At 37.8% G+C, this 26,150-nt stretch overlaps 1 long non-coding RNA gene across 1 annotated transcript in view; it reads left to right on the top strand.

The window, feature by feature from the left end:
• LOC147350433 (uncharacterized) overlaps window positions 1-12,556 on the top strand; it is a 304,477-nt gene extending 291,921 nt beyond the window's left edge. The window contains exon 4 of the long non-coding RNA XR_015148852.1: window positions 12,167-12,556. This is a non-coding gene — a long non-coding RNA (uncharacterized LOC147350433). The remainder of the gene's footprint in view (window positions 1-12,166) is intronic.
• The last annotated feature ends 13,594 nt before the right edge of the window (window positions 12,557-26,150 follow it).

Genomic DNA, 26,150 nt, shown 5'->3' with positions numbered 1-26,150 from the left:
AGTTGAGCTATTTCAAATGCTGAAAGATGATGCTGTGAAAGTGCTGCACTCAATATGTCAGCAAATATGGAAAACTCAGCAGTGGCCACAGGATTGGAAAAAGTCAGTTTTCATTCCAATCCCAAAGAAACGCAATGCCAAAGAATGCTCAAACTACTGCACAATTGCACTCATCTCACATGCTAGTAAAGTCATGCTCAAAATTCTCCAAGCCAGGCTTCAGCAATACGTGAACTGTGAACTTCCAGATGTTCAAGCTGGTTTTAGAAAAGGCAGAGGAACCAGAGATCAAATTGCCAACATCCACTGGATCATGGAAAAAGCAAGAGAGTTCCAGAAAAACATCTATTTCTGCTTTATTGACTATGCCAAAGCCTTTGACTGTGTGGATCATAATCAACTGTGGAAAATTCTGAAGGAGATGGGAATACCAGACCACCTGACCTGCCTCTTGAGAAACCTATATGCAGGTCAGGAAGCAACAGTTAGAATTGGACATGGAACAACAGACTGGTTCCAAATAGGAAAAGGAGTACATCAAGGCTGTATACTGTCACCCTGTTTTTTTTAACTTATATGCAGAGTACATCATGAGAAATGCTGGGCTGGAGGAAGCACAAGCTGGAATCAAGATCAATAATCTCAGATATACATATGACACCACCCTCATGGCAGAAAGTGAAAAAGAACTAAAGAGTCTCTTGATGAAAGTGAAAGAGGAGAGTGAAAATGTTGGCTTAAAGCTCAACATTCAGAAAACAAAGATCATGACATCTGGTCCCATCACTTCATGGCAAATAGATGGGGAAACAGTAGAAACAGTGGCTGATTTTATTTTGGGGGGATCCAAAATCATTTTAGATGGTGATTGCAGCCATGAAATTAAAAGACGCTTACTCCTTGGAAGTAAAGTTATCACCAACCTAGACAGCATATTAAAAAACAGAGACATTACTTTGTCAACAAAGGTCCATCTAGTCAAGGCTATGGTTTCTCCAGTAGTCGTATATGGATGTGAGAGTTGGACTATAAAGAAAGCTGAGTGCCAAAGAATTGATGCTTTTGAACTGTGGTGTTGGAGAAGACTCTTGAGAGTCCCTTGGACTGCAAGGAGATCCAACCAGTCCATCTTAAAGCCGATCTGTCCTGGGTGTTCATTGGAAGGACTGCTGTTGAAGCTGAAACTCCGATACTTTGGCCACCTGATGCAAAGAGCTGACTCATTGGAAAAGACTCTGATGCTGGGAAAGATTGAGGGCAGGAGGAGAAGGAAACGACAGAGGATGAGATGGTTGGATGGCATCACTGACTCAGTGGACATGGGTTTGGGTAGACCCTGGGAGTTGGTGATAGACAGGGAGGCCTGGCATGCTGCAGTTCATGGTGTCACAAAGAGTCGGACACAACTGAGCCACTGAACTGAACTGAAACAACAAAGTAAGTAAAGAAGAGTTCGTGAGACAAGAAGTGAGGGAAGGAAACTGAGGAAAGGAAAGGTGTCACTTTAGCTATGATGATAAGCAAAAGCCTCCATGATGGGATAATAGTTAACTAAGGTGATTTTTAATCTAAAAACAAGGGGTAAGCCTTGTGAACAGATAAGGAAGGATTCTCCAGAAACAGGAGCAAGTTGAAAAGATGGAGATGGAAAAGAATTTGGTGCCTTGTGTAAAACAGAAGGGAGAAAGAGCTAGAATTAAGTGTACAATATTCATAATAAAACAAAATGCTATTGAATAGGTAATCAGGGGCTTCATTGCATAGAGCATTGTGGGTTATGATTATACTTTCAGAAGAGCCAACATTATGTAAATCAGATTCTAGGGGGCAAAAATGGGAACAGATGGACTGATTCAGAGGCTGTTGCAACAGTTCAGGTGAGATCATGGTGGGTTAGCCTTGAAAGTAAATAGATTGAGAATATACTTTGAAAACATAGCCAATAAGACTTGCAAATGAATTTGATATGAAGGCAGAATAGGGGTGGTTTGAAGTAAAGATGAATCAAGGACAATTTCTAGATCTTTGGCTTGAACATTTGGTACATAGTAAAACTTGTTACTGAAATGAGGACTGTCAAAAGCAGGTTTAGGAGGAAGGTAACAAATGTTCTATTTTCAGTGTGGTAAGTTTGGACATGTTAAATTCCCAAGTGGAAATGTCATGTAGGTTGTCAAATATATATTTGGACCTCAGGGAGAAAGTCAAAACTGGGAGTAAAAAAAACAAATGTGCATCTGGCATCATATAATTTCATTTGCTTTTATCTGGTGACATTATTCTATTTGAAAAATATTTGGCTTGTTTCTAAGGCCCCCGCTACTGAATGTTTAAAGGTTCTAATGGAACCTTCAGTTTTCCAGGCTACAACTGAACACAGGCAAGGATGGGGTGCCCTCTGGTGGAAAATCGACAAGGTTATGCACACTGGGGTACAGACATGCTAAAATAGGGATTAAACCCTTCACCAACAGGTTATAGGAGGGATAGCCCCAGGAAAATAATACATGAATTGGGCAAGATGTTAAGGAGAAACATAGAATGGGGTGTAATGGTACAAAGTGGAGAATACATGTTGTTTAATAAAAATGATATTTAGTTCTAGCCAAAAGTTATATGAAGAATGCAGGCCTGGTTTTGAGAGAGGTGATTTAAATCCACACTAGTCTATACACTTTTCTGATTTGTAAATATTGGTTGCTAATAAGATTACAACACCAGTTTAAATTATGCAATAATAGATGTCTGTGGATAAGATCGATGGACAAGAGCAGTGTCAATATCCTGGTTGTAATACTTCACTATTGTTTCACAAGATGTGACCTTTGGGGGGACCTGGGTTAAGGGTACACAGGATCTCTCTCTTATCTATCACAATTGCATAGGAGTTTATTATTAACTCAAAATAGTTTAGTTTTAAAAATCTATTAATTTTTCTGTCAATCAAATTCAGCCCAAAGAGTACTAGTTTCCAGCTTTTAAGGAAAGAGGATATACAAAGTGGTGCAGTTTGAAAAGGTAGCCCCTGAAATCCTGCTATGAAAGAAATGGGGTGTTTGCTGGCCTGATTATCCACCTAAATCCTAGGCACATCTCTTATGAGAAACGGAGCTCCGGTTCCTTGATCCCAAGCACTAAGTGCTTGGGATCCCAAGTGGATCCCAAGCTGGTTCCACTTCTTGGGACCAAGTGGGCACAATATGGGCAATGTATGGGGGTGGGGGTGGTTGCTAAAATGTAATACTAAATCCTGAGAAATTATATACTGCTCTCTGGTTCTTACTTGCCAATCTTTGAAACAATGTCTTATATATTTCCTCAAAAAGTGGAATTTATGAGGAAGGAAATACAGTGAAAGGGAATTTTTTTTTTTTAATTTCTATGTGATTTGGGAAGACTCTTGAGAGTCCCTTGGACTGCAAGGAGATCCAAGCAGTCCATTCTGAAGGAGATCAGCCCTGGGATTTCTTTAGAGGGAATGATGCTAAAGCTGAAACTCCAGTACTTTGGCCACCTCATGTGAAGAGTTGATTCATTGGAAAAGACTCTGATGCTGGGAGGGATTGGGGGCAGGAGGCGAAGGGGACGACAGAGGATGAGATGGCTGGATGGCATCACTGACTCGATGGATGTGAGTCTCAGTGAACTCTGGGAGTTGGTGATGGACAGGGAGGCATGACGTGCTGCGATTCATCGGGTTGCAAAGAGTCGGACACGATTGAGCGACTGATCTGATCTGATGTGATTTGGAAAAAAATAAAGAATAACTGCACTTCCTTCACAATTTTAAACACTTTTGAATCTTTCTGAAATTCCTGTTAATTTTGGGGTGAATGAGATTTTTTTACTTCTACATACTCAATGTAATCATCAATTTTCCCTGAAGGTATCATATGAAATGCACAGCAGTCTTAAAACTCCCAGTTTACCTACTACATTTACTTTGTTTTCAAAGTTGGTTTTTGATTGCTTTTGAATAATATAGTCCCTAATGTTTACAGCCACCTTTTCAACACTGTATTCAGAAGTCAAGTTTAGAAACACCCACTTATGCCTTAGGGAGTTTTATCTTTGCCAAACACCAGTACGCATGTTTCAAAAAGTACTCTCCCAGCAGAAAGTTTAATTATGAAGCTGTCTAAGCATTATTTCTGAACTTCCATCGTATCCCTGCTGTGTTCCCAAATCATTTTGACTCCAGGAATGTACAAATCTTAGTTTCAATAAATTCAGAGAATAGACATTTGGGCCTTTAAGACCTTGGGGAATAATAGTGAATGCATTAACTGCTTGTAACATGTAATTATCTATCCACAATTCCATTTCCTTTGGTCTTTCATCAAAAGCTGATGAGAGGCAGCCGTCCGTAGGAGAAGGCTGCTTCCTTGAGTGGTAGGTCTATTATTTACACAGTGATAGCGTCAGAGTTCTAAACTGACACAAATGCTTTATTTTAACTGAAGGGAAACACTGTGCCAGTTTAATAATAATAAATTAATAGTGTTGAGTCGTCATGGATTTTCATTTTTAAAGACAGCAAATGACAGATTTGGAAAGATATCAATAGTAGAGCAAAATCTGAAGTCATGAAAGAACAGTTGCTAAAGAAGGGGTCACCTGCCTTTACCATCAATCTATTTAAAAACTCACATTTAAAAACCATATGAGATGTACAAAGCAAATTTCTCTTGGTACTATGTCCCTACTCCTTTTGACTAGTGTTGTGACAATACCAGAGAGATAGAGACTAGTTTGACTTTCAGAATCCTATGCAATTTATTGAGCTCAGTTACTGATGTAGATGATGTTACCACAGAAATAGGTTTTTGCCAATGGCTCAGTAGGTAAACAATCTGCCTGCAATACAGGAGACGTGGGTTTGATCCCTGGGCCAGTAAGATCCCCTGGAGAAGAAAGTGGCAACCCACTCCAATATTCTTGCCTGAAAAATCCCGTGGACAGAGGCGCCTGGTAGCCTACAGTACAAAGGATCACAAAGAGTCAGACATGCCTGAGCACACACACATACATCTACTTATACATGTATCACAGAAATAGGTGTTATATATTTTTTATCTATATATTTATATAGATATTAATTAATTTAAATTAATTAAATCTTAGAGCAAAGTGATATCGTGGTGGTGGCTGTTTGCATTTGCTGTTCCTTTGGCCTAGACTACAACTCTCTCAAATTGGTGCATGACTGGTTTCTTTTCACATTCAGGTCTTTGCTTGAATTATGCTTTTTCAAGGAGATCACACACAGACATACAGTATACATTCCATTACCTTGCTTTACTTCATAATTTGTATCTATCTCTATCTGAAATTAAATCACATAGTATTTTGTTATCCATCTATTGTGTTTGTTTCCCCATTATTTTTCCCTTTATCTGTTTTATTCACTGTGTATCTCCAGAACTTATACACGTGTTGCTTAATCATGTTAAATAGAATGAATTAACAGGAAAAGCCAAATAAGCCAATATATGTTTAAATCCACTTAATTTTGATGGGAGGTGGAGATTGATAAAGCTTTTGCCTAAAGATAATGTAACAGAGGGAATGGATTTCTGTTTTAAATGAGACATGGGCAATAATTACTCTCTCAAATATAGGTATGATTTGAGAATGAGTTATCTCTTTTATATCAGGTTTCATATCTTCAAAATGGCTAAACTCTCAAGTGACTGCAACTGTTGGCCAAAGAGTTTTTAGTTAGGATGCTGTTACAGAACCTGTCAAGGGTCAGCACATAAGTGAGAACCTTTTTCAACCTATGCATAAATCCAGACATGACCTATGAGAACTCAGTTTATAGAAGTATATGCAGAAAACTGACCAGAGAAGTTACAGGCCTATCTGAAATTCTCTGTGGCTACAAAATTTAAATAGAAAATAAAAGCTTTCTAGAAGAACTGTCACTGGGAAGTTCATTCATCTGTAGAGAGATGAGAACTTTTTCCCCATATCCAAAGAGAAATTTGCTGGGTTTTATTTTAGGTTCACAAGTCCGTGACGTTTAGAATTTTCAAAGCAATTTTTCCTCTTATCTGATAAATAAGAAGGCCTGAACTAAGGTAGAGTCTTTGGTATGCCACCAAAGAATTGTTAATTATTCATTAATCTGCTTGGATTCATTATTGGAAAACAAGTATGTACCCAAAGAGAATTATGCCCATAATTTCAGACTCTTGCTGGGGCAATCTGGGGACTCATTAAGGAAGCATAACCAAATTGAGTCATTTCTCCCTAAAAAATGGTGGAGTGGTTTTGCCCAAATGGCATTTATATTCAGTGATACAGAATTAATGGCAGCGCCACTGTTCATAAGAAGATAGCAGTATATCACTAGTTCCAAGTATTGATTTGTTGCTGTTGTTTAGTCACTAAGTCCTGTCCGACTCTTTGCAACCTCATGATCGGTACCCTGCCAGGCTCCTCTGTCTATGGGATTTCCCAGGCAAGAATACTGGAGCGGGTTGCCATTTCCTTCTCCAGGGGATTTTTCCAGACCAGGGATTGAACCTGAGGCTCCTGCATTAACAGGTGAATCCTTTACCACTGAGCCACTGGGGAAACCCAGTTCCAAGTATTGATATTTTTAGCATTTATAATTGAGCTATGTTTGAACAGAAATACAACTTCCAGTGAGTAACAAAGAAGCAAAATAAATATCATGTTTTGGAATTGCACCTACGAATAAAAACTTTTTTTTTCCTAAGCTAAGTATACTTAGTTTTAGATCTGTGTATCTGAAGTCACAATTCTTTCTGGCTCCCACGTCTCTTCCCTGCTTGAAGCTGCCATTTGACACTCTAAGGCCATTTGTTTTGGGATATAGAGGGCAGGAGGGTTTTACCTACAAAAAATGAAAACAGAACTCCCAATTCTTGCCCAGCATTTCACTAATGCTAGGCAGAATGAACAATAATGCAACACAAAACTTTATTATATTATTGTTATCCTTTAGCTTTGAGAAAAGGTAACCGTTTGGGTTGTTACAGAGAACATTTCTTGCTTTGCTGCTCTGTGTTGAGCTGATTTGACAGGAGTAAGTTGTTTACATTTTCTTCTTTGGATAATGATTCAAGAAAGTAATCCTATTGACTCTATATATTACAAAGTAAAAATGATTATTTTAGGGTCTGTGAAATTCCAGACAGTGATATCCAGGTGTAGGCTGCCTTGCATACCAAATCTCTTCTCTGTTCACCCTGAATGAGGGACTTTTGTAATTTTTTCAAATATTTTTGTGTTAGTACACATTTCCTAATTTTTTGCATATGCAATTGAAAGCATTTCCATTTCAGTTTCCAGTTATAAAATAAACTCTTGAAAAACACACCCAGAGATTATATTATAATAATGTAATTGTCTGTTAATGTAGGAATTGACATAAAATAAATTTAATAATAATAACTGTACTGCAGGGAAAAGAGATTAGCTTTATAAACTCATAAAAGTAAGACAAATTCATGTCAAGTAAGTGTTTTCCCCAATTACTTTTGCTTTTTACTAAAAAATAATTGATTATTATTCCCTTGATACGTTAAATGTTCTATTTTTCAGTAGGACAAGCTAACTACATATAGAATAAGAACAAATTAGGTTTTAGACACAGGGTTGGGAAAACTTCAGCAAACACTGAACCTAGACTGGTAATTGCTTCAAGTAGCTATCTCCTTTAGTCACTGTGAAGCTTTTATCATTGTTAAGGAAGATAAAATATATTTCTAAAATCCTGAGTGAATGTAGGAAAAAGCTCAGCTTTAACTAACAACACTGTGCTTTTAGTTCCTTTAAAGAATTATCGGACTACAAGATGATAGATCTTGTGTGCACTTTGCCAATGTAAAACTCTTCTGTTTTTGACTCAGCTTTCATGCAAAATCCAGGGAAAGTAAATGGTTTTCAATAATGACAGCTAGGGAATCATCAAAGGAATAACCTACTTTTTCCTTAAAACTAGTTAGTAGACACCAAAAGAAAAACATGTGGAGAGAGAATAAAAACATTAATAATTGAAAAAGCAAGACAAGTCTCAGTCAACTCTCCTCCTCCAAGGTTAACAGATAAAATAAAATTGAATTGAAAGAGGAAATTCTACCCACAGATTTTGGACAACACATTGAGCTTAGGGAGATAACACTTAAATCCCTGCACATGTGGTGGCCTCTACAGTTAGTTACAGACTTCTGGGCCTGGAACTGCAAGTTAATAGACTGTGAAAGGAAAGAATAACCATGAGATGAGACAGCTGATGCATCAGCAGCTATCAGGATTGAAAATAAGGAATAACTATTCCCTCTTACTTCCTAGGATGCTATAAACCTTCAGATTTCAAAAGAGAGCAAATTTACTGTGACAGTATAGATGGAAGAAGAGAGATTTCTAAGAGCAATTTCTGTGACATCCTTCATTTGAACAGGGACTTGGGAAGAGCAGAAAAGGATGCTAGAGGTGACACAGTATTTTGGTTTCAGTTATTTAATGCTTTGGAGACAGCGTTATTTCTCTTTTAGTTGTTAAGTTAATTACCTTTCTATTTTTTTTTTTTATTTTAATTGAAGTATAGTTGATTTACAATGTAGTACTGATTTCAGGTGTGTAGCAAAGTGATTTAAATACATATTCTTTTTTCAGGCTCTTTTTCCTTAGGAGAAGGAAATGGCAATCCACTCCAGCACTCTTATTTTTTTTTTTAATTTTATTTTATTTTTAAACTTTACAATATTGTATTAGTTTTGCCAAATATCGAAATGAATCCACCACAGGTATACCTGTGTTCCCCATCCTGAACCCTCCTCCCTCCCCATACCCTCCCTCTGGATCGTCCCAGTGCACCAGCTCCAAGCATCCAGTATCGTGCATCGAACCTGGACTGGCGACTCGTTTCATACATGATATTATACATGTTTCAATGCCATTCTCCCAAATCTCCCCACCCTCTCCCTCTCCCACAGAGTCCATAAGACTGTTCTATACATCAGTGTCTCTTTTGCTGTCTCGTACACAGGGTTATTGTTACCATCTTTCTAAATTCCATATATATGCGTTAGTATACTGTATTGGTGTTTTTCTTTCTGGCTTACTTCACTCTGTATAATAGGTTCCAGTTTCACCCACCTTATTAGAACTGATTCAAATGTATTCTTTTTAATGGCTGAGTAATACTCCATTGTGTATATGTACCACACAATTATCCATTCATCTGCTGATGGGCATCTCTCGCCTGGAAAATCCCATGGACGGAAGAGTCTGATAGGCTACAGTCCATGGGATCACAAAGAGTTGGACACGACTGAGCGACTTCACTTATGATAAGATATTGAGTACAGATCCCTGTGCTATACAGTAGGTCCTGGTTGTTTATCTGTTTTATATATAGTAGTGTGTATCTGTTAATCTCAAACTCCAAATTCATACTTGCCCAAATATTACCTTTCTGAATATAGGACAATTCAGTTTAGATTAAAAAAAAAAAAAAAGTAAGGATTTGAGGGTAAGTCTTTGATAGTAAATGTGTTCTATTAAAAATTAAAATGATGATATAAATTTTATCTAAGATATATGGGTGTTAGGGGAAAAGCAGAGCATCTTCCAGTTTTCCTTTTACTTGGCTATCCAACAACTATACATTCCAGCTTTTATAATAGGAAGAATGAAACCAGTTTATTCCAAGCTTTCTTCCAACTCTATTGGTAGAAACAGCTTGGTTTCTGACTTGAAGTTCTCAGTGTTCAAAATATGTTTCAGTGATTAAATATTCTAGGTCTTTTTCCACAGCAAATCTGAATGCTAGGAAACAATGACCAATCCTACTAATTCCTCAAGGACAAAAATGTGTAACCCATGAAATTTATTCCCCAAAGAAATACAATTTCCATGTATCCTTCTTGGAAAAAGTATTAGAGAACAAATTTCACAGTATCATGGACTTCACATTTTGTTAGGAGGGTAGATGCAATGTTAAGTGTTGTTACTTTGAAAAAAAGTATTCAAGGACACTTTGGGAGGTTTTACCTTGATTGTGGCGATAGTATTGCAAGTGCTTGCATATGTCCAAATTCACCAAGTTGTACCCAATAAATATGTGCAGTTCTTTAACAATTATACCACAATAAAACTGTTTTTAAAAAGTCAGTGAAGCAAGAGATGAAACCATGGTAATAGAAGAGAATGAAAGTATCCCAAACCTTGATAGAGTTGGAAGAGGGAAGGTAAAAGAGGATGAAGGATAGATGGATGACAAAAAAGTATTCCCAATTTTTCAGTTCTCCCTGGATTCAGGCCATTGCTTTATAACTCTTCAGTGATTTCACATTGAACCTGAAGCATTCTAGCTCATCTCTCTAATCTGTACTCAGCTAAGCTAAATTCTTTAACCAAAAGCATTATATGTGTATGCATATGTATATATATATGCATACACATATATGTGCATATACACAAATAAAATTTATTGTATAGATATTATCTTTGGGGTTGGGAAAATCATAACAGATATAGACAGAATACAGAATGTAATGTACTCAATTATTTTTCCTTGTTAATTTGTTATATATACTCAAAAGTTCAAGGATTAAAACAGTTCTTTTGAAATTCCCTGTTTTTAAAAACTTGTAATGTTTAAATGAAATATTTATAGCTTAAATGGCCTAAGTTAAAATTTAGCTGGTATCTCTAAACTAAGGAAATGTATTTATCACTAATTTCTTTTCTGAACTACACAGCCTCCATTTGCAGTTACAAAAGAAACAGATTATGTTTTTCTCAATAAACAATGGAGTCAAGAAAGCTCTTCTCCTTATAATACTCTTGACAAAGAAGATTTAAAGCTGTGTGGGAAAAATTAAAGCACAGGGGAAATTTTAGCAAGGCAAGCATATATAAGGTGTTTTAGATTTATTGAATAACATTGTAATGATGGGAAATGCATATAAACAGAATTTGTTTCAAAATTTTATAAACAGAAACAGCAATGATAATTGTATTATGTCATATATATTTCATTATATACAAATAATTCATAAAAGTAAAATTGTACCCTTGAGTTTATAAAATTGATATTTGCCCTAAAGTTAGAGAATTATTATAGAAAATAATTCCCACTTTTTTTCTCTCCTTGCCTACACAAACCATGCTCACCTACTCAGAGTTTCTAGGAAAACAGCAAGAAACTTTTTAAAGTTACTTGTTATCAGTGAAAAAAGGAATGCTTATTAATATATAGCCAGTTCACATTTCTAAGAGTAAGCATATATGTTGTTTACATAATAGTTCAGTAATACATCCTGTTATCCATTATACCACTATCTCCTACCTAAGTAGATTCAAGCAGAAATCATAAAAGAAGTCATATGATCATATATAATCACTTCAGAGATTTGAGAAGCAATATATGAGAATATAATCCCTGGTGGTTCAGACAGTAAAGAATCTGCTTGCAATGCAGGAGACCCGTGTTTGATCCCTAGGTCCAGAAGATCCCCTGGAAAAGGGAATGTTTACCCATTCTAGTATTCTTACCTGGAGAATTCCATGGACAGAGAAGCCTGGTGGGCTACAGTCCATGGGGTCACAAAGTGTCAGACACGACTGACCAGCTAACACTTGCACTTTTATCATATGAGAATATAAAAGCCACAGTTGGCATAAGCTGCTGTAATGAAAAGATCTTAAATACAATGATTCAAGCAGGACATATTTTTCTCTCATGGAACAATTCCAAGATGCAAAGCTCTGAGCTGAGAGGAAGACTCCACTGTTATCAAAATGGGGCTTCCATGATTGTTCTGATTACTGTCATTTCAGAAATCCATGAAAGCAAGCAGCTTTGTTTTTAAAAGGAGCCTAGAAGTTGCACATTTCACTTCCACTCTCATTTCTAGGCTGGGACTTTACCTCATGCTACAGTTAGCTTTCAAAAAAAAAGCTAGAAAATACAGCTTCTAGTAAAATTCTGAGAATCTATTTATGAAAATAATGAGACAATGGAAACTGTGAAACAATGAGCAGACTTGTCATGGAGGATAATGAGATTGTATCTTCCAAATATGGTTTGTGAATATATCTCATACCATATGCTCTTTTCAATGTCACTTTGCCACTCCAATCCAACATCAAAAGACAAGAGTCTAATAGCTTATCTTGCTTCTAGGATATCTGACCAATAGAATATGACAGAAATGACCTTCTGCGACTTCTGAGGCTGTGTCATAAGATTTAGAATGTCTTCATGGATTTCCTGGAATACTCATCACTGGGACCCTCTCTGAGAAAATAAGCAGTCTTGCTATGAGAAGTTCAAGGCACATAAGCAGGGCATGTGTGGGTTTTTCAGTCAACAGACTCAAGATCCTAGTGTACAGCCATCATTGATCACCAGCCGTATTAGTGACCCACTGGACACATGCAGCCCAGTTAAGCCTTTGGATGACTTCAGCCTCAGCTCACCATTGTATGAGAGTCCCTAAGACAAAATCAGTTAGGTGTGCCCAGCCAACCACAGAGTCATGAAAAACAATAATAAATTGTGTTAAACTTCCAAGTTTGAAGGCAATTTGTTAAACAACACTAAACACCTGAAACAGGTAATAAATATTTATGTGGACACTGAATAAAATCTCTGTTTCTCTCAGTGTTGAATAGTAAGCATCATACTAGCAAAAGATCCTCCCTGCCTTTATTCTCCCTTTAATATTTAAAGGGAGATTTAAATCTTTGCTGGAGTACAGCAACTTCAGTGTCTTTTTCTTCATTTCATTCTAAATCTTCAAATACCCTCAGAAAAGTAAGATTTTAGATGTGATCAAACATTTTTACCTTAACTGGAATGAGGGATTTACAAGATTGTGTTAAAAAATCAGTGTGGAACAGACTGGGTTTCAGGTTTTGAATATGTAAGGGAAGTAGAAAGTAATACATCAGCATCTAATGGGGGAGAAATTGAGAGCAATCACATGCAAATTCCATGTACCTCATAAGCTTGTCTAGAGTCTGTCCTATAACAGCCACTTATCAGATCAGATCAGATCAGTCGCTCAGTCGTGTCCGACTCTGCGACCCCATGAATCGCAGCACGCCAGGTCTCCCTGTCCATCACCAACTCCCGGAGTTCACCCAGACTCATGTCCATCGAGTCAGTGATGCCATCCAGCCATTTCATCCTCTGTCGTCCCCTTATCCTCCTGCCCCCAATCCCTCACAGCATCAGAATCTTTTCCAATGAGTCAACTCTTTGCATGAGGTGGCCAAAGTACTGGAGTTTCAGCTTTAGCATCAGTCCTTCCAAAGAACACCCAGAGCTGATCTCCTTCAGAATGGACTGGTTGGATCTCCTTGAAGTCCAAGGGACTCTCAAGAGTCTTCTCCAACACCATAGTTCAAAAGCATCAATTCTTCGGCACTCAGCCTTCTTCACAGTCCAACTCTCACATCCATGCATGACCCACAGGAAAAACCATAGCCTTGACTAGATGAAACTTTGTTGGCAAAGTAATGTCTCTGCTTTTGAATATGCTGTCTAGGTTGGGCATAACTTTCCTTCCAAGGAGTAAGCGTCTTTTAATTTCATGGCTGCAGTCACCATCTGTAGTGATTTTGGAGCCCAGAAAAATAAAGTCTGACACTGTTTCCACTGTTTCCCCATCTATTTCCCATTAAGTGATGGGACCAGATGCCATGATCTTTGTTTTCTGAATGTTGAGCTTTAAGCCAACTTTTTCACTCTCCACTTTCACTTTCATCAAGAGGCTTTTGAGTTCCTCTTCACTTTCTGCCATAAGGGTGGTGTCATCTGCATATCTGAGGTTATTGATATTTCTCCCGGCAATCTTGATTCCAGCTTGTGTTTCTTCCAGTCCAGCATTTCTCATGATGTACCCTGCATGTAAGTTAAATAAACAGGGTGACAGCCACTTATAGGAATGCAAAACTCCTGGGAGACATGCTTAGAATCAACAAATTATTATTGTATGTCTTATATGGTTTTGTGCTTCCATCATGGTGTTTATTTTTCCTTTTTAGTTACTTCTATTTGGAGCTAATCTATTTGAATGTCCATGTTTATTACTAAGAAGATATGGAATATGCGGTAGTTTATAAGTGATGACTCCCTCCAGTAGATTTAGGTTTCAGAGGTTGGTTATTTATAAAGGCTGAATTATCTGATTGGTTGCATTTTCTTATCATTAATATATCAGTTATTCTCCAGAAACTGTGTGGGAAAAGTATTCTTCCCAGGTTGAGCAAAGATCAGTTTTCTATAAATCTTAAAAAGAAATTCAGAAGATCAGCATTTCTAAATTATATACAGATATTGAGTGATCCATTTCCTTGAATAATTCAGAATATAATTAATGTTACTTCAAGGGATGTAATGAAATGGATAGGAGTACCTTTCCTTATCAATATTAATACACGCAATTAATAGAGAAAATTTGTTATAGTCACTTTTGAGATGTCAGAATCAGAAAATACCCTTTGGGGATATTTATGAGTAGAAAAATCAAGATATATGTCTTTTAAAACTTTTTATTTTATATTGAAGTATAGTTGATAAACAGTGTTGTGGTAGTTCAGGTGGATAGCAAAGGGACTCAGCCAAACGTATACATGTATCCTCTCTCTTAATCTCTCCTGTCTAGACTTCACATATAACATTGAGCAGAGTTCCATGTGCTATAATGTAGGTCCTTGTTGGTGATCCATTTTAAACATAGCAGTGTATACATGTTGATCCCAAACTCCCTAACCTATCCCTTTCCCTATTCTTCACCTCTCGCAACTATAAGTTCATTCTCTAAGTCTGTGAGTCTGTTTCTGTTTTATAAATGAATTAATTTATATCATTTCTTTTTAGATTTCACATATAAGGGATGTCATATGATATTTCTCCTCTGACTTCCTTCACTCAGTACGACACTCTCTAGGTCCATCCATGTTGCTGAAAATGGCATTATTTCATTCTTTTCAATGGCAGAGTAATATTCCATTGTATATATGCACCACATCTTCTTCACCCATTCTTCTGTGGATGAACATTTGGGTTGCTTCCATGTCTTTTCTACTGTAAACAGTGCTACAGTGAACACTGGGATGCATGTATTCTTTAGGATCAGGTTATTTTCTCTGTATATATGTCCAGGATTGGGATTGCAGAGTCATATGATAGCTCTGTTTTTAGTTTTAAATAAATCTCCATACTGTTTTCCATAGTGGCATCACCAATTTATATTCCCACCAACAGTGTAGGAGCATTGCCTTTTCTCCATAGCTTCTCTGGCATTTGTTTTTTGTGGATTTTTTTTTTTTTTATTATGGTCTTTCTGACTGGTGTAAGGTGATACCTCATTGTAGTTTTGATTTGCATTTCTCTAATAATTAGTGATGTTGAACATCTTTTCATGTGCCTGTTGGCCATCTACATGCCTTCTTTGGAGAAATGTATATTTAGTTCTTCTGCCTATTTTTTTATTGGGTTGTTTGTTTTGCTGATATTAAGTCTCATGAGCTGTTTGTAAATTTTATAAACTTACCTCTTGTCAGGCACATCATTTGCAAAGATTTTCTCCCAATCTGTGGGTTGTCTTTTCATTGTTTCCTTTGCTGTGCAAAAGATTTGAGTTTAATTAGGTCCCATTTGTTATTTTTGTTTTTATTTCTATTATTCTGGGAGATTGACTGAAAAATATATTGCTGTAATTTATGTCCAAAGTGCTCTGCCTATGTTTTCCTCTAGCCTGGTCTCACGTTTAGGTTTTTAATCCATTTTGAGCTTATTTGTATATCTCCCTATGTTTCTGAGATTTATTAATTTGTGTTCCCAAACTGGGAAAGTCAACAGTTTATTGCCTATTTCTTTTTCCTATTCACACTCTGGAACTCACCAAGATGGACCTTTCTGCAGATTAAATCATAGCCAGAGAGTGACATGGGCCCTGAAGTGGAAAAACACAGCACACGATGTTAGTATCATGTTGAAGCTAGGTAGGCCTGATGATCTCTATGCCATCTACATAAAAATGTCAGACTTTTGCAAAATTTAACTGCACGAGAAAAGAGGAAAACAGGCCTTGTCCTTCTACATATATAATTTTATTAAGCTAAAGCCTATAAGTTATAATTCTTAGAATATTTTAATCTGAAAATGATTGGTAGACAAAATCATTGTCCTGATCATCATTACAAAGCCCAGCTATTCTGGAATGGCTGCACCTACACTCTAGATCTGTGAACTCCTTTAGTATTGCATTCATCTATAACAGAAAACCCAAATAAATCCAAGTGGCTGAAATGTAACAGGGACCAATTTTTCTCAGGTAGGAAGTTCAGAGGTAACCAGCTCAGAGCTGGTAGTTTGTCTCTAAGAAATGCCAGAGGGACCAGGCATCAGCACCTTTACTGAGTAGTTCCCTTTTCAAATTCACAAAATTGCTTTCTAGTATAATATATTACATTCAGGAAAAAACTAGGACCAGTGAAAGGCAAACATGAATGTTGAGTGATTTGTCTTTTTTTATGAGGAAAACAATAGTTTTCTGTAAGTTCCAGTCAATTAAGTGCTTGTTATGTTATTTTGGTCAGAATTAGACCACAAAACTACTGATTATCAATAAGCCTAGAAAATTAAATATGAAGGTGGATTCCTTCCTTTGGTAATAAAGGAAAGAGGAAGGTTGGGTACCAAAAGTAACATCTGCCACAGTCCTAGGTGCCCCGTGTGCCTGTGAAAATAAGAGTTTTCCCAGTAAAAGAGTAGAGGGGACTTTTAATTTTCAAAGCTTTGTTGAGAAATTTTGCTAAGACAGGGCAACAGGGAAAACCTTTGGGTGGCAAAAGTAATCAGTCATGGAAAAGGAGTTGGACAGGTCAATAAATATAACACTGGCAAGCAGACTTTGATGGATGAGGGAATAACAAACTCTACCTTCCTATACTGCCATGCTAGGTACGGTAATGTGAAGCAAATGCATGATTCAACAGACTCTTTAGCTTGGAATTACCATACATAACTGGCACAGCCACTTTTCATTACTGATGACAGTCAGATAAGCCGAAACCAGTCTAATCAGTAAAGTCTATAATCTTCTCATGGGAGAAGACAGAAGGGTATTTTGAGTAAAGTAGCAATCATTAGCTACTATAACTGGCTCTGTCCTTCAGCTAGAGGTAATCATCATTTTAAAATAATGATGCTGGAATGATGGGTATATATGATTACAGTTGTCTCTGTGTACACAGAGGGGATTGGTTCCCGGACCAGTGGCAGATATAAAAATCTTGTTCAGTCACACAGTTGTGTCTGACTATTTGCGGCCCTATGGATTGCAGCACACCAGGCTTCCCTGTCCTTTGCCACCTCCCGGAGCTTGCTCAAACTCAAGTCCATTGAGTCGGTGATGCCATCCAACCATCTCATCCTCTATCATCACCTTCTCATCCTGCCTTCAATCATTCCCAGCATCAGGATCTTGTGCAATGAGTCAGCTCTTCCCATCAGGTGGCCAAAGTATTGGAGATTCAGCTTCAGCATCAGTCCTCCCAATGAATATTCAGGACTGATTTTCTTTAGGATTGACTGGTTAGATCTCCTTGCAGTCCAAGGGACTTTCAAGAGTTTTTTCCAACACCACAATTCAAAAGCATCAATTCTTCAGTGCTCAGCCTTCTTTATGGTCCAACTCTCACATCCACACATGATTACTGGAAAAGCCATAGCTTTGACCAGATGGACTTCTGTCGGCAAAGTAATGTCTCTGCTTTTTAATATGCTATCTAGGTTTGTCATAGCTTTTCTTCCAAAAAACAAGTGTCTTTTAATTTCATGGCTGCAATCACCATCTGCAGTGATTTTGGAGCCCAAGAAAATAAAGACTGTCACGGTTTCCATTGATTTCCCACCTATTTGCCATGAAGTGATGGGACCGGATGCCATGATCTTAGTTTTTTGAATGTTGAGTTTTAAGCCAGCTTTTTCACTCTCCTCTTTCACTTTCATCAAGAGGCTCTTTAGTTCCTCTTTGCTCTCTCCCATAAGCGTTGATGTTATCTGCATATCTGAGGTTATTGATATTTCTCCCGGCAAACTTGATTCTAGTTTGTGCTTCATCCAGTCCAGCACTTCACATGGTGTACTCTGCATATAAGTTAAACAAGCAGAGTAACAATATACAGCCTTGATGTACTCCTTTCTGAATTTTGAACCAGTCTGTTGTTCAATGCACGATTCTAATTGTTGCTTCTTAACCTGTACAGAGATTTCTCAGAAGGCGGCTAAGGTGGTCTGGTTTTTCCATCTCTTTAAGAATTGTCCAGTTTGTTGTGGTCCAGTCAGTCAAAGTCTTTAGCGTAGTCAATGAAGCAGAAGTAGATGTTTTTTTCTGGAATTCTCTTACTTTTTCTATGATCCAAGGGATGTTGGCAATTTGATGTCTGGTCCCTTGCCTTTTCTAAATCCAGCTTGAACATCTGGAATTTCTCAGTTCATGTACTGTTGATGGCTAGCTTGGACAATTTTGAGCATTACTTTGCTAGTGTGTGAAATGACTGCAACTGTGCTGTAGTTTGAATACTCTCTGGCATTGCCCTTTTTTTAGGATTGGAATAAAAACTGACCTTTCCCAGTCCTGTGGCCCCTGCTGAGTTTTCCAAATTTGCTGGCACAGTGAGTGCAGCATTTTCACAGCATCATCTTTTAGGATTTGAAAGAGCTCAGCTGGAATTCCATCACCTCTACCAGCTTTGTTTGTAGTGATGTTTCTTAAGCCCAACTTGATTTCACACTCCAAGATGTCTGGCTCTAGGGGAGTGATCACACCATCATGGTTATCTGGGTTAATAAGATCTTCTTTGTATAATTCTTCTGTGTATTCTTGTCACCTCTTTTTAATATCTTTTGCATCTGTTAGGTCCATACTGTTTCTGTCCTTTATTGAGCCCATCTTTGCATGAAATGTTCCCTTGAACATTTCTTGAACAGCCTCTTCATGAAAGTGAAAGAGGAGAGTGAAATGCTATCTCTAATTTTCTTGAACAGATAGATCTCTAGCCTTTCCCATTCTGTTGCTTTCCTGTTTTTTTTTTTTTTTTTTGTATTGTTCACTGAGGAAGACTTTCTTATCTCTCCTTGTTTTTCTTTGGAACTCTGCATTCAGATGGGCATATCTTTCCTTTTCTCCTTTGCCTTTTGCTTCTCTTCTTTTCTTGTAAGCCCTTCTTAGATAACCATTTTGCCTTTTTGCATTTCTTTTTGTTCAGGCTGGTTTTGAGCACTGCCTCCTGTACAATGTTACTAACTTACGTCCATATTTCTTCAGCACTCTATCTATCAGATCTAATCCCTTTAATCTATTTGTCACTTCCCACTGTGTAATCATAAGGGATTTTATTTAGTTTATACCTGAATGGCCTAATCGTTTTCCCTACTTTCTTCAATTTAATTCTGAATTTTGCAATAAGAGTTTAATATATGAGCCACAGTCTGCTCCCAGTCTTGTTTTTTTCTGACTGTATGTATCTTGTCCATCTTTGGATGCAAATAATATAATTAATCTGATTTAGGTATTGACCATCTGTTGGTGTCCATCTGTAGAGTCGTCTCTTGTATTGTTGGAAGAGGGTGCTTGCTATGACTAGTACATTCGCTTTATCAATATCTACCAACACTCGAAATCTATGAACACTCAAGTCTATACTCTATGCTCCTGCTGCTGCTAAGCCGCTTCAGTCGTATCCGACTCTGCGTGATCCCATAGACGGCCTCCTACCAGGCTCCTCTGTCCCTGGGATTCTCCAGGCAAGAACACTGGAGTGGGTTGTCATTTCCTTCTCCAATGCATGAAAGTGAAAAGTGAAAGTGAAGTCTCTCAGTCATGCCCGACTCTTCACGACCCCATGGACTGCAGCCCACCAGGCTCCTCCGTCCATGGGATTTTCCAGGCAAGAGTACTGGAGTGGGTTGCCATTGCCTTCTCCGACTCTATGCTCCATGTATCTGCAATTTTGCATTTGTAGATTCAACCAACTGAAGATTGTGTGGTACTGTAATATTTATTGAAAAAGATCCAAGTATGAGTGGATCCACACAGTTCAAACCATGTTGTCAACACTCAGCTGTATATTCTTCATGTCCTATGTTAAAAATAATAAAGGAAGGATGGATAGCACAACTGAGGCACTATGGGAAGAAATATGCAACAGGAGTAGATGGCAAAGGAACTGATTTTATCTCTGATACATTCTGACTTGATCTCTCTGATATTGATAGTTTTCATATTCTATAAAATATGTTTATAGATGGGCTTCCCAGGTGGCGCTGGTGGTCAAGAATCCACAAGTCAACATGGGAGATGCAAGGATGCCCTCTTCAGTGTTCTTGCCTGGAAAATTCCATGGGCAGAGCAGCCTGGCAGGCTACAGTCCATCAGGCCACAAAGAGTCAGATACGACAGAGCACAGCATATAGCTGAGAGCTTACTGATAGATATGAAAATGTTAAAGTTCTCTTTTTTCATATTTCTGAATCCCTATTCTTATATTGTTATTCTTTACTTCCATTTTTACCTCTGTATTATTACAGCACAGTAGTTAAATACTTTAAGTGGAAATTGCTATAGAACTTCTTTGGCTATTGTGTCATATTTCAAATATTGCCATTGGTCAATATTATTTAGTAACCATCCCCTGTGTTTACACCCTGTATGAAAAAGATGAGGAAAATAAAATGCAATCTAAGGACACTCTTCCAACTCTTTGGTTACATTCCTCAGCCTATAGACTGGCTAAGGCTTTTCTTTCTGCATTCATCTCATTTATTCAAGCTGCCATAACAAAGTGCCATAAACTGCATAGTTGACACAACGTAAATTTACTGTCTTGCAGTTCTGGAGGCTACAAGTCAGAAATCAGGGTGTCCACAGGTTTGGTTCCTTCTGAGAACTATGAAAGGAGGATCTGTTACAAGTTTCTCTCTCTTTGGCTTGTTGATGTCATCTTCTCCCATATTTCTTCATTTCATCTACCTTCTATGCATGCGTATCTCTGTGCCTAAGTTTCCCCTTTCCATGATGTGAAAAGTCGACTCATTGGAAAAGACCCTGATGCTGGGAAAGATTGAAGGCAGGAAGAGAAGGGAATGACAGAGGATGAGATGGCTGGATGGCACCACTGACTCAATGGACATGAGTTCAAGCAAGCTCTGGGAGATGGTGAAGGACAGGGAAGTCTGGTGTGCTGCAGGGCATGGGGTCGCAAAGAGTCAGACACGACTGTGTGACTGAACAACAACAAATAAGGACAACAGTCTTCTTGGATTCGGGGCGTACCCTACTCCAGTATGACCTCATCTTAGCTAATTATATCTGCAAGGGCCCCATTTCCATAAGGTCACATTCTGAGGTAATGGAGGTTTAGACTCAACATATGAATTTGGGGAGGTGAGGGATATAGTTCAACTCACAACACCATCCTAGAAAATCTCATTCTTTGAACTTTTGCATGAGTTCTCACTTTCCTGTTAGTGCCAAATTTCTTGACAGTAAATGTAATTATTAGATCCATGATGTTTACCAAAGCATGTTTACATGAAATTATCCCCTCCACCCCTTTTATCCTGGCAACCATACTCTGAGGTAATGCACAGGGAAAACTGGAATGTTTTCACATCTCCAATTAACAGGCTTAGACAGTTTACATGATTAGATTGAAATCAATGGGAAGTGGGTAAGCCAGGGCACAAATCTATGCTTGTTGACCCCCAGGTTCTACAATATTTTTAATATGTTATTCTGCCTCTATTCCCTCACCATTCACACACCTTTTGATTTCAGATCTTACAGTATTTGGGTATTTTTCTGTCTCAGTTTTCAGTTCACATATTATTTCCAAATGTGTGGTCTATAATACTGTGTCATTAAAAAAAGAAAAGAAAATTAACAGGAGTTTAAAAAAGGAAAGTTAACAAGTTAAAAAAAAAAATCTTAGGTAAGATTCACATCAGTTCAGGCAGCTTATTTTTAGGCCAGAAAGGATTCTGATAAATTGCTTTACCACACCACCCATTATAAATTGCTTAGCACACAACCTCCACACTCCTCTAATTCTTTTCAGGCATCTTAGACAAATAGCTTTTAATTGTATGGTCTATTAGAGGAGATGTGTAAAAAGTATTAATATTTATTTGTGTGTATTTTATATCCTCATTAATACTAAGCCATTGTGACCTTCTTGCTCATACAAAAGAAAACCCGAGTATTGAAAAAAATTGAGTTTGAAAAAGAAATTTATTCTCTATTTGTATGCCTGGAGAGAAGGTTGGCTTTGCAAAAACTTCAAACTCAGGAGTAATACTACAATTGCAAAAAAAAAAAAAATGAAAACATCAAATTGACCTCCAAACATTAAGAAGTAGTGATTGGGAGAATAGAAAGTCAGGTCAGACTTCTTTAAACATGGCTCAGATGATAAAGTGTCTGCCTGCAATATGGGATATCCAGGTTTGATCCCTGGGTCGGGAAGATTCCCCTGGAGAAGGAAATGACAATCCACTCCAGTACCCTTGCCTGGAAAATCCCATGGACAGAGGAGCCTGGTAGGCTACAGTCCATAGGGTCTCAGAGAGTTGGACATGACTGAGTGATTTCAATTTTACTTTTTTGATTATACTATTTTGAAAATCAAATATTAATGTACATTTTGGACAATGACATGTGTTGGAGGATGACACTATGATAGCAGGAACTGTTTTAATTTTTACTATTGTATTCCCAATGTTTAACAGAGTACCTTAGACATACATGCCTGCTAAGTGGCTATCTCATGTCCAACTCTTTGCAACTCAATGAACTTTAGCCTGCCAGGCTCATCCGTCCATAGGATCCTCCAGACAAGAATATTGGACATAGCATTTATTTAAAAATATTTACTGATTGAATTGTTGTCATTCAGTCGCTCAGTCGTGTCCAACTCTTTGCGACCCCATGGACTTCAGCATGCCAGGCATCCCTGTCCATCACCAACTCCCAGAGTTTACTCAAACTCATGTCCATTGAGTCAGTGATGCCATCCAGCCATCTCATCCTCCGTCACCCTCTTCTCCTTCCACCTTTAATCTTTCCCAGCATCAGGGTCTTTTCAAATGAGTCAGCTCTTCACATTAGGTGGTCAAGGTATTGGAGTTTCAGCTTCAACATCAGTCTTTTTAATGAATATTCAGGACTGATTTCATTTAGGATGGACTGGTTGGATCTCATTGAAGTCCAAGGGACTCTCAAGTTCAAAATCATCAATTCTGCAGTTCTCAGCTTTCTTTATAGTCCAACTTTCACATCCATACATGGCTACTGGAAAAACCATAGTCTTGACTAGATGGACCTTTGTTGGCAAAGTAATGTCTCTACTTTTTAATATGCTGTCTAGGTTGGTCATAACTTTCCTTCCAAGGAGTAAGCATCTTTTAATTTCATGGCTGCAATCACCATCTGCAATGATTTTGGAGCCCCCCCAAAATAAAGTCAGCCATTGTTTCCACTGTTTCCCCATCTACTTGCCATGAAGTGATGGGACCGGATGCCATGATCTTTGTTTTCTGAATGTTGAGCTTTAAGCCAACTTTTTCACTCTCCTCTTTCACTTTCATCAAGAGGCTCTTTAGTTCTTCTTCGCTTTCTGCCATAAGGGTGGTGTCATCCACATATGTGAGTTTATTGATATTTCTCCCAGCAATCCTGATTCCAGCTTCTGCTTCAGCCAGCCCAGCATTTCACATGATGTACTCTGCATGTAAGTTAAATAAGCAGAATGACAATATACAGCCTTGACATACTCTTTTTCCAATTTAGAATCAGTTTGTTATCCCATGACCAGTTCTAACTGTTGCTTCTTGACCTGCATACAGGTTTCTCAGGAGGCAGTAAGGTGATCTGGTATTCCCATCTCTTTCAGAATTTTCCACAGTTTGTTGTGACCCAAACAAAGGCTTTGCCATAGTCAATAAAGCAGAAGTAGATGTTTTTCTAGAATCTTCTTGCTTTTCCCATGATCCAACAGATGTTGGCAATTTGATCTCTGGTTTCTCTGCCTTTTCTAAATCAAGTTATAGCATCTGAAAGATCTTGGTTCACATACTGTTGAAGCCTAGCTTGGAGAATTTTAAGCATTACTTTGCTACTGTGTGAAATGAGTGTACTTGTGCAGTAGTTTGAAGATTCTTTGGCATTACCTTTCTTTCAGATTGGATTGAAAACTGACCTTTCCCAGCCCAGTGGCCACTGCGGAGTTTTTAAAATTTGCTGGCATATTGAGTGCAGCACTTACACAGCGTCATCTTTTAGGATTTGAAAGAGCTCAGCTGGAATTTTTCATCACTTCCCTAGCTTTGTTCATAGTGATGCTTCCTAAGGCCCACTTGCCTTCACATTTCAGGATGTCTGGCTCTAGTTGAATGACCACACCACCGTGCTTACCTGGTTCATGAAGATCTTTTTTGTACAGTTCTTCTGTGTATTCTTGCCACTTCTTTTTAAATATCTTTTGCTTCTGTTAGGTCCATACCATTTTTGTCCTTAATCATGCCCATCTTTACCTGAAATGTTACCTTGGTATCTCTAATTCTTTAAGAGATTTCTAGTTTTTCCCATTCCATTGTTTTCCTCTATTTCTTTGCATTTTTCACTTAGGAAGACTTTCTTATCTCTCCTTGCTATTCCTTGGAACTCTGCATTCAGGTGGGTATGTCTTTCCTTTTCTCCTTTGTCTTTCATTTCTCTTCTTTTATCACCTATTTCTAAGGCCTCCTCTGACAACCATTTTGACTTTTTTTTGCAATTCTTCTGGATGGTTTGATCACTGCCTTCTGTACAATGTTATGAACCTCTTTCCATAGTTCTTTAGGCACTCTTATCAGATCTAATCCCTTGAACTATTTGTCACTTCCACTGAATACATTAATGTAAATGTTATAAAAAGTCTACTCAACAGAAGGTTTAAAAGGCAAGTTTTATTTAAATCTGCCTGCCCTCTATTACAAAGCCACAGTTATCAAGACAGTATGGTACTGGCACAAAGACAGAAATATTGATCAATGGAACAAAATAGAAAGCCCAGAGATAAATCCACGCACATATGGACACCTTATCTTCGACAAAGGAGGCAAGAATATACAATGGATTAAAGACAATCTCTTTAACAAGTGGTGCTGGGAAAACTGGTCAACCACTTGTAAAAGAATGAAACTAGAATACTTTCTAACACCATACACAAAAATAAACTCAAAATAGATTAAAGATCTCAACATAAGACCAGAAACTATAAAACTCCTAGAGGAGAACATAGGCAAAACACTCTCTGACATACATCACAGCAGGATCCTCTATGACCCACCTCCCAGAATATTGGAAATAAAAGCAAAAATAAACAAATGGGACCTAATTAAACTTAAAAGCTTCTGCACAACAAAGGAAACTATTAGCAAGGTGAAAAGGCAGCCTTCAGAATGGGAGAAAATACTAGCAAATGAAGCAACTGACAAACAACTAATCTCAAAAATATACAAGCAACTCCTACAGCTTAACTCCAGAAAAATAAATGACCCAAATCTAAAAAAAAATGGGCCAAAGAACTAAATAGACATTTCTCCAAAGAAGACATACATGGCTAACAAACACATGAAAAGATGCTCAACATCACTCATTATCAGAGAAATGCAAATCAAAACCACTATGAGGTACCATTTCAAGCCAGTCAGAATGGCTGCGATCCAAAAGTCTACAAGCAATAAATGCTGGAGAGGGTGTGGAGAAAAGGGAACTCTCTTACACTGTTGGTGGGAATGCAAACTAGTAAAGCCACTATGGAGAACAGTGTGGAGATTCCTTAAAAAACTGGAAATAGAACTGCCTTATGATCCAGCAATCCCACTGCTGGGCATACACACTGAGGAAACCAGAAGGGAAAGAGACACGTGTACCCCAATGTTCATCGCAGCACTGTTTATAATAGCCAGGACATGGAAGCAACCTATATGTCCATCAGCAGATGAATGGATAACAAAGCTGTGGTAAATATACACAATGGAGTATTACTCAGCCATTAAAAAGAATACATTTGAATCAGTTCTAATGAGGTGGATGAAACTGGAACCTATT

This window comes from Bos grunniens, chromosome 20 (genome assembly GCF_055505025.1).
Source record: "Bos grunniens cultivar Pamir isolate PY7600 chromosome 20, Bosgru_T2T1.0, whole genome shotgun sequence".
NCBI classification, from domain to species: Eukaryota; Metazoa; Chordata; class Mammalia; order Artiodactyla; family Bovidae; genus Bos; species Bos grunniens.
This window is presented reverse-complemented; position numbering and strand designations above follow the sequence as displayed.